The sequence below is a fragment of the Petaurus breviceps genome, unplaced genomic scaffold, assembly GCF_028583685.1.
Source record: "Petaurus breviceps papuanus isolate PSGF00001 unplaced genomic scaffold, PetGlider_PUasm1.0 90743, whole genome shotgun sequence".
Classification (NCBI taxonomy): domain Eukaryota; kingdom Metazoa; phylum Chordata; class Mammalia; order Diprotodontia; family Petauridae; genus Petaurus; species Petaurus breviceps.
Window position 1 is genome coordinate 11,416,277 of NW_027187332.1, and position 7,758 is coordinate 11,424,034.

At 36.1% G+C, this 7,758-nt stretch overlaps 1 pseudogene; it reads right to left on the bottom strand.

The window, feature by feature from the left end:
- Positions 1-6,942: 6,942 nt before the first annotated feature.
- Positions 6,943-7,536, bottom strand: LOC138145657 (large ribosomal subunit protein eL18 pseudogene; annotated as a pseudogene).
- Between the last annotated feature and the right edge of the window lie 222 nt (positions 7,537-7,758).

The window sequence follows — 7,758 nt, forward strand, 5'->3', positions numbered from 1 at the left end:
TGGCATAGGAAGAAGTTGCCTACCATTAATTTATGGAAATGATGTTAAATTTCTAAATATGGAAATACATAACTAAAGGTTTTGTAAATCATGATTTTTATGTACATTTCCTGAAGATTTGTGGTATAATATCTATTACTTGGAATACTGATTAGACAAGTGGGCTTGTTTCCAAGCTGGACTTATTTTCTGGTTTAAAAGGGTTGGATGCAAGGGATCGTTTTGGGAATTACTTGAAGAGGGCCTATAGATTACCATTTGAAATAATAATACTTGATAAGGTTTTATTTCTTTTTAAAAGTAATTTACTTACTTTTAAAATTATTTTTAATTATGAACTCCAAATTCTCTCCCTCACAGTAGCCCCTCTCCCGAACATTGAGAATGCAGGCAACATGCAAAACATATTTCTCTATTAGACATATCAAAAAACACCAAGAAAGATAAAGTGAAAAAAATCATACTTCGCTTTATATTCAGAATTCATTGGTTCTTTCTTTGAGGGTAGATAGTTTTTTTCTTCATGAGTCCTTTGAAATTGTCTTGAATCATTTTATGAATCAGAGTGATTGAATCTTTCCCATTTGATCTTCCTGACAACATTGCAGTTACTATATACAGTGATATCCTGGTTCTGCTCACTACATTCTTCATCAATTCATATATGCACTCAAAGAGTTTTCTGAAAACATCTAGCTCATCATTTCTTATAGCACAATAATGTTCTATCACAATTATGTACCACAACTTGCTCAGGTATTCTCTAATTGATAGGCATCCCTTCAGTTTACAATTCTTTGTCAACACAAAAAGATTTGTTATTCCATTAAATGTCCATTTTTTCCTCTGAAGTATTATACACACTTTTGCTGGGTAATATTTTTGTTTATTCAGTCATACCTGATTCTTCATGCTCCATGGATCATTGCTTCCTCTACTATCTCACAAAGTCTGTCCAAGTTCTTGTTCATTGTTTCCATGACATTATTTATCCATTTCATCCTTCGCCACCCCTTTTCCTTTTTTCCTTCATTCCTTCCCAACATTTTTTTTCCAAAATAATTCCCATTTTCTCATTATGTGACCAAACTATTTAAGCTTCAGTTTCAGTATTTGACCCTCCAGCCTGAATTAATTTCTTTAAATATGGACTGATTTGGTCTCCTTGATGTTCAAGGGACTCTCAAAAATCTTCTCCAACACCACAATTCAAAGTGTTGATTCTTGTGCTCAGCTTTCCTTACTACACAACTCTTGCAAACATACCTTGCTACTGGAAAAAAAAACATAGCTTTGACTATATGGAATTTTTTCAGCAAGGTAATCTCTCTGCTTTTTAGAATACTGTACAGATTTGGTATAGTTTTCCTTCCAAGAAACAAGCATCTTTTAATTTCATGACTGCAGTCACCATCTGCGATGATCCCTGAGCCCAAGAATACAAAATCTGACACTACTTCCATTTCTTCTCCTTCTATTTGACAAGAAGTGATCAGTTGACATGATCTTTGTTTTATTTTATTTTGTTTTGTTTTTATGTTAAGCTTCGTGGCATCTTTTACACTCTTCTCTTCCACCTTCATCAAGAGGCTTCTTAATTCTTCTTCACTTTCTGCCAGAGTGGTATCATCTATATATCCAGCATTATAGGGTTTTTTCCCCAGAAACCTTAATTCTGGATTTGATTCATTCAGCATGGCATTTTGCATGATATACTCAGTATATAAACTAAACAAATAAGGTGACCATATACAGCCTTGTCATGCTCCTTTTTCCATCTTCAGTCAATCAGTTATTCCATGGTCAATCCCAACTGTTGCTTCTTAGCTTGCATACAAGTTCCTCAGAAGACAATTAGGATGAAATGGCACTCTCATCTCTTTGAGGACTTGCCACATTTCGTTGTGATTCATTCAAAGGCTTTAGTGTAGTCAATGCACCAGAAGTAGATGTTTTCCTGAAACCCCCTTGCTTTCTTCATAATCCAGTGAGTGTTAGCTATTTGGTCTCTAGTTCCTCTGCCTCTTTGAAAATCAATCCACTCTTCTGGTAATTCTTGGTTCACATATATAGTTGCTTAGTAATGTCTAATTCTTCATGACTTCATTTGGGGTTTACTTGGTAAATATACTGCAGTAATTTGACATTTCCTTCTAAAGCTCATTTTACCGATGAGGAAATGGAGATAAATGGGGTTAAGTGACTTGTCCAGGGTCACATGGCTAGTGTCTGAGGCTAGATTTGAATTCCAGTCCTCCTGACTGCAGGTCTGGCTCTTTATCTACTATACCACCTGGTTGCCTATTTTTTTCAGGGTAAGTTTAGTTTTTATTGATATTCCACCTCTTTTGCTTTCTGGAATATCATATTCCACTGCTCCTTTAACAGGAAAACTGCTAAGTCTTATGTGATCCTGACTGTAGTTCCATGATAACTGAATTGTTTTTTTCTGACTGCTTGCAATGTTTTCTCCTTGACCTAGGTGTTTGAATTAGGGAATCGGGCTACAATTTTCCTAGGAGTTCTCTTTTGGAGATTTCTTTCAGGAGGTGATCAGTAGATTCTTTCAATTTCTATTTTACCCTCTGGATCTAAGATATCAGGGCAGATTTCCATTATAATTTCTTGAAATATGATATCTAGGTTCTTTTTTATCATTGATTTCAAGTAGAGCAATAATTCTTAAATGATCTCTTCTTAATCTATTTTTAGTTCAGTTGTTTTTCCAATTAGATATTTCACATTTTATTCAATCTTTTTAAATGTTTTTTTTACTTTGTTCTATTGTTTCTTGTTATCTCATAGAGTCATTAGCTTCCATTTGCCCAATTCTAATTTTCAATTAATTATTTTCTTCAGTGAGCTTTTGTACCTCCTTTTCCATTGGACCAATTATGCATTTTAAGGAGTTATTTTCTTCAGTGAATGTTGGTGCTTCTTTTACCAAAAATTTGGCCAATGTTTTCTAAGTTTATTTTCTAAAGCAATTTTTTTTACCTCTTTTACCATGCTGCTAATTCTCTTTTCATATTTTCTTGCACTGCCCTGATTTCTGTATCCAATTTTTCCTCTGCCGCCCTTATCTTTCTTTAACTCTTCCAGGAATTTTCATTGAGAAGCATCTGACTTGCATTTATTCTTTAAGGCTTTGGTTGCAGCTGGTTTCATGTTGTTTTTTTCTGAGTTTGTTTCTTGATCTTCCCTACCAACCTGGTAGCTTTTAATGGTCAAATTTGTTTTGTTGTTGTTGTTGTTTATTCATTTTTCTGGCTTATTTCTCAAGTTTGAATTTTAGGTTAATATTGGGCTCTACGCAACTTGGAATAGGGAAACATGTCCCAAGTTTCAGGCTTTCTTGTGGTTGTGTTTTTAGAGCTAGTTCTGAGGGTTTGTCTTTCCTTTTTAGTGTTTTTAGTGTTTCCAAGATTATAGGATCCCAGGAGAGGTGTCATCACTTCTTTCAAGTTATGTGCTATGGTCTTTACCCAGGAATAATCCCTTCTCTCCTGAAGTCAAAAGTACCTGTGATCTTCTCTGCCTTAGAACTGCAGGGCTTCTTCTCCCTTCTAACCAACCACAAGCTCTTCTCTCTGCCCTGGAATTAAGATACCAAAATGAGCATGGAAAATAAGTTGCCAAATAGCACCTTGTTCTGACTCTGGTGTCAAATCAGGGTCCACTGTAATCTCTTTTTGACCAGTTGTCCAATCCTTTTATCAATTCTGGGTTGAAAGTTGCCAAAGCTGCTGCTGCTGTCATGGTATTGCCATACTGAATGCTCAAGGCCAGTCCCCTCCCAGTATGATAGACCTATCCTGTCAACGTCTTAGGTTGTCTTCATCCAGAAAAAAATGTCTTACCATACCCTTTTATTAGCTACACCACCCCAGAATTTTATTTTTTGTGTTATTTTAAAGTCATTTAGAGGGTAATGTTGAGAGTTTAAGTGTTAAGAGTTGCCGCCTCTACTCCATCATCTTGGATCCAAGTCTTCATCAGTTTTAAATACACCAGCAAGTAGCGAATTTTTACTAAAGAAGTCAATTTACTATCCAAGATAGACTTTGGATGATCTGCCCTGATATTTCTTAGAACATATGACTATATATATATTTGGATAATTAAGGCTTGAGAATCAGAAAAGTACATACATAAATAGAACTCTAGTTATCCAATCATAACTCTCCTAGGGAGGAACACTGCCCATATCCCAAGGATATTTCTTGTTTTACAATGGCCTTTGCAAGAGACAACACATTAAGGAGTTGGGGGAAAAATTCATGATACTTATTCATTCATTTCAATTCATAATATATCATATAATTCATTAAAGGTGTTTAAGATTAATGTCCCCTTCACAGGTATCATGTAATGCTCATTCCTTTCAATTATAGGTTGCATAATATGGCTAATGAGGTGGTTTCCTATGACACAGTGTTTTCATTATGAGAATTTTAAGGACTTCAGGCCTCCTCAGTCATATTTCTATACATATATTCTTCCATTGCTTCATTGATTATTTTTATTGGATGGATGGGACCTGGAGACTTGGATTCTAGTACCTGTACTACTTGCTGCTTGTTTGACCTAAAGCAAAGCATTTCATTTCTTTGGGCCTCGATTTCTTCCTCTATAAAATGAGTCAGACTAGATGAAGTTAATTCAATTCAATAAACATGTATTAAGTGCCTACTATGTACCAGGCATTGGGTATACAAGTAAGGAAAAAAAAAATCCTTGTGAGTCCCAGATGCAAAAGGAGTGAACTGGAGGTCCTAGTTCTGCTCTCTACAAAAGAAGGTATTGGAAAAAGTTTGGTACACCATCCTCCAGCACTCAAAATAGAGGAGAGAAGGGGCTGAGGGAAGAGGTAATAGCTAACCTTGAGTTAGAAGCATGGTAATGAGATTAATGGTGATAATCTTTTCTTGTGAGGGGCATCTCATTCCTTGGAGATGAAACCAGGCAGGGTAGCAGATGAAAAGTCTATGAAATTTATCTTTACCCTTGTTCACCTACTTCTACATTTAATCATCATTTTTTTAGCACTATGGAGCACTGGGAAGAGTTCTGAACTTGGGAGTCTGAGTCCAAGTTCAAATATGTCACTTAATATGTGTGTGGCCTTGGTCAAATCATTTCAGTTCTCTGGGATTTATCAACTGTAAAATGAAGGTCTTGTACTATCATGGGTTCCCAAAGTGGGAAACACAGCCCCCTGTGCTACATTGGAATGATCCAGGGGATCCGTACTAGTTGGAAATTGTGCAAATATTTTTTTTTAAGTTAAAGGGTAAAAGAAAGTAGATTTTTGGGGAAGGGACTGAGCAATTTTTTTAAGGGGCTGGTAGGCCAAATAAATTTGGGAACTTCTGGTGGATGGTCTGTATGGTCTCATGAGCCTATGAAATTTGTCATTCCTCCATCTTGAATTGCTTTCCCTGATATTTCTTTCTCTCTTTTTATCAGCCCAAAACAACCTCAACAATTTAAAAAACAAAGCACAATAAAAGAAAAAATAACAGCTTCTACAAAATTCTGGAAAGGAATTTCTAAGTATTCAAAGAGCATATTATTCTGCTACATAAAACTCAGGAGGGGCATTTCATAGAATTGAAGTGATTAGTCAGTCCATATGTTAGGTTTTTATTTTTCCTTCTTTAATACTGTAAATTCTTGTTCCAAACATGAACCCATTCCTAGCTACTTTTTATTAATGTTTGTGTCTTGTTTAAGTATTATATGAGAAAAAATTTTCCTTTATGTAAATTTAATATTTTTGCCTCAATCTTAAGTGTGATTTTCAGTATATCTATAGCAAAATCATCAAAAGGTTTTCTTTTGGTAACAAAGTAAAACAGAATTGATATGTGGAAACTACAACAACTTTCTTAAACTTATCTGTTCTACAAAATATGGTTTTGGAAAGGTGTTATGACATTCTATAAACTGAAATTAATTTAAATATGAGTAATTACTAATAATATTTAATTATATTGAAATTCAGTGTTATGTTTCTAATAAAACATTTCTTTTCTTTCATTAAAGAACCTTGAATATCCCAAGTATCCTAAGGTTAATACTTTCCTGATTTTGTTACATAATTTATAATATCAGTGACATTATTATTGTTTCTTGCTTCTGAATACTTTTAAAAAGAACTAGACAGACCTGAGCCACATGGACAAGTCAAGAACAGATCCAAGCACTCTCAAATCTGTTATCCACTCAGCTTACCACATGCTTCCATCTTACATCCTGAATTATCATAATTTGCTTAAACAGCTCTGTAAGAATTATCATGGACCCATTGTTGCTGGGTAATTTCAGGTGAATGATATTCAAACTAAGAAAACTTAGATTATTAGGTTTAGCAAAATGTCACATCATGATTCATTTTTGCTGATTGTGAATATGATTCAGGGGGGATTGAATTAGTAGAAGAAAGACCTTTTAGGAAGTTCAGAGAGAAAGAGCTTAGGAGTACAAAATTGGAATGAATGAGATCATTTGTTTGAGGATCTAAATAAGCACATTTGAGAAATAAAATGATTAAGAGCCACCATATAAAGCAATGGGAATTCAAGAAGTAAAAGAGAATGATTTTTGCTGCTTGAAAGACAATGAACAAGGTGAAAGTAATTGGTTATGACAAAGGATGACTGAATCTCTATGGTTAAAGTAGGAGGTTGCCATGATTATGCAGATAATCAGGAATAAAAATCAACTGCTCTCCCTAAACTTTCTCTAGAACATCTTTGATGCTTTTGATATATTTCTTAAACTTTTGTATTTCTACCTTTTAATGCTTCACTGTCTCTTTATTAACTTTAATAATATAATCACGAGTTTACTCCAAAGAAAAATTAAATAATTGCACATATGTGCTTCTTTTGTTTTTGTTGTTGTTGTCCAAAACTGTTTAATATAACAAGGAGGGAGTTAGTTTTTGTAGCCTCTGCTGGCATGGCGGCCCCTGGCATGCTCAAACTTTCAGGCCTTGGATCGGACATATGGCTTGGTATGGCTGTGGGGAGTGTCCAGGGCCTTCCCAAAGTGCCTGTACACCTCTCTGCCCTTCCGGGGACCAGACAGCAGGACAGTGCCCTGGCCCTTGGGTGAGCTCATGGCCAGCTGGTCAAAGGTGAAGATCTTACCACCAGCCTTGAGAATGTGATTCCGTGCATTGCTAGTGACACTAAGGGCACACACCTTCAGCTTGGGGACATCCTAGATCCTCACGTCACTGTCCCAACGACGACAGCAGTCTTGTTTTCCTGGCCGGGAAGCTTCATTTTCCTGATCATGCTCTACAGGGACAGGGGGGGCCGGTTGGTCTGGCTCATGAACGGCCTTTTCAGGAGCACCTTGTTGAAAGTAGAATTGCTTCTGCGGGCCAGGAACTGGTAGAGCTTCACCAGCAGCCGCAGGTAGATATCCTGGCTCTTGGGCTCCTTGCGCTGGACTTTCCGGTCCCTGTTGTGGCAGATGTCGACTCCCATGCTGGCGCTCTACCGAACACTGGCCCAAACAGGAAAGACCAACACGTGTGTGCTTCTATTGCTATTATCATTGCCATCCTAATCTCTGAATCAAGTTCATTTGGCTTGACTTTACTATTCTTATATCATCAAAACCCTGGCAAGAATCTCAAACTGCAACCAACTTAATATATTTACTTGCATTTCATATGTTAGGTTCAATTAGTCCTATAAAGCTGAATTAAAGGAAGATGTATGCTGTAGATTTATTATTATC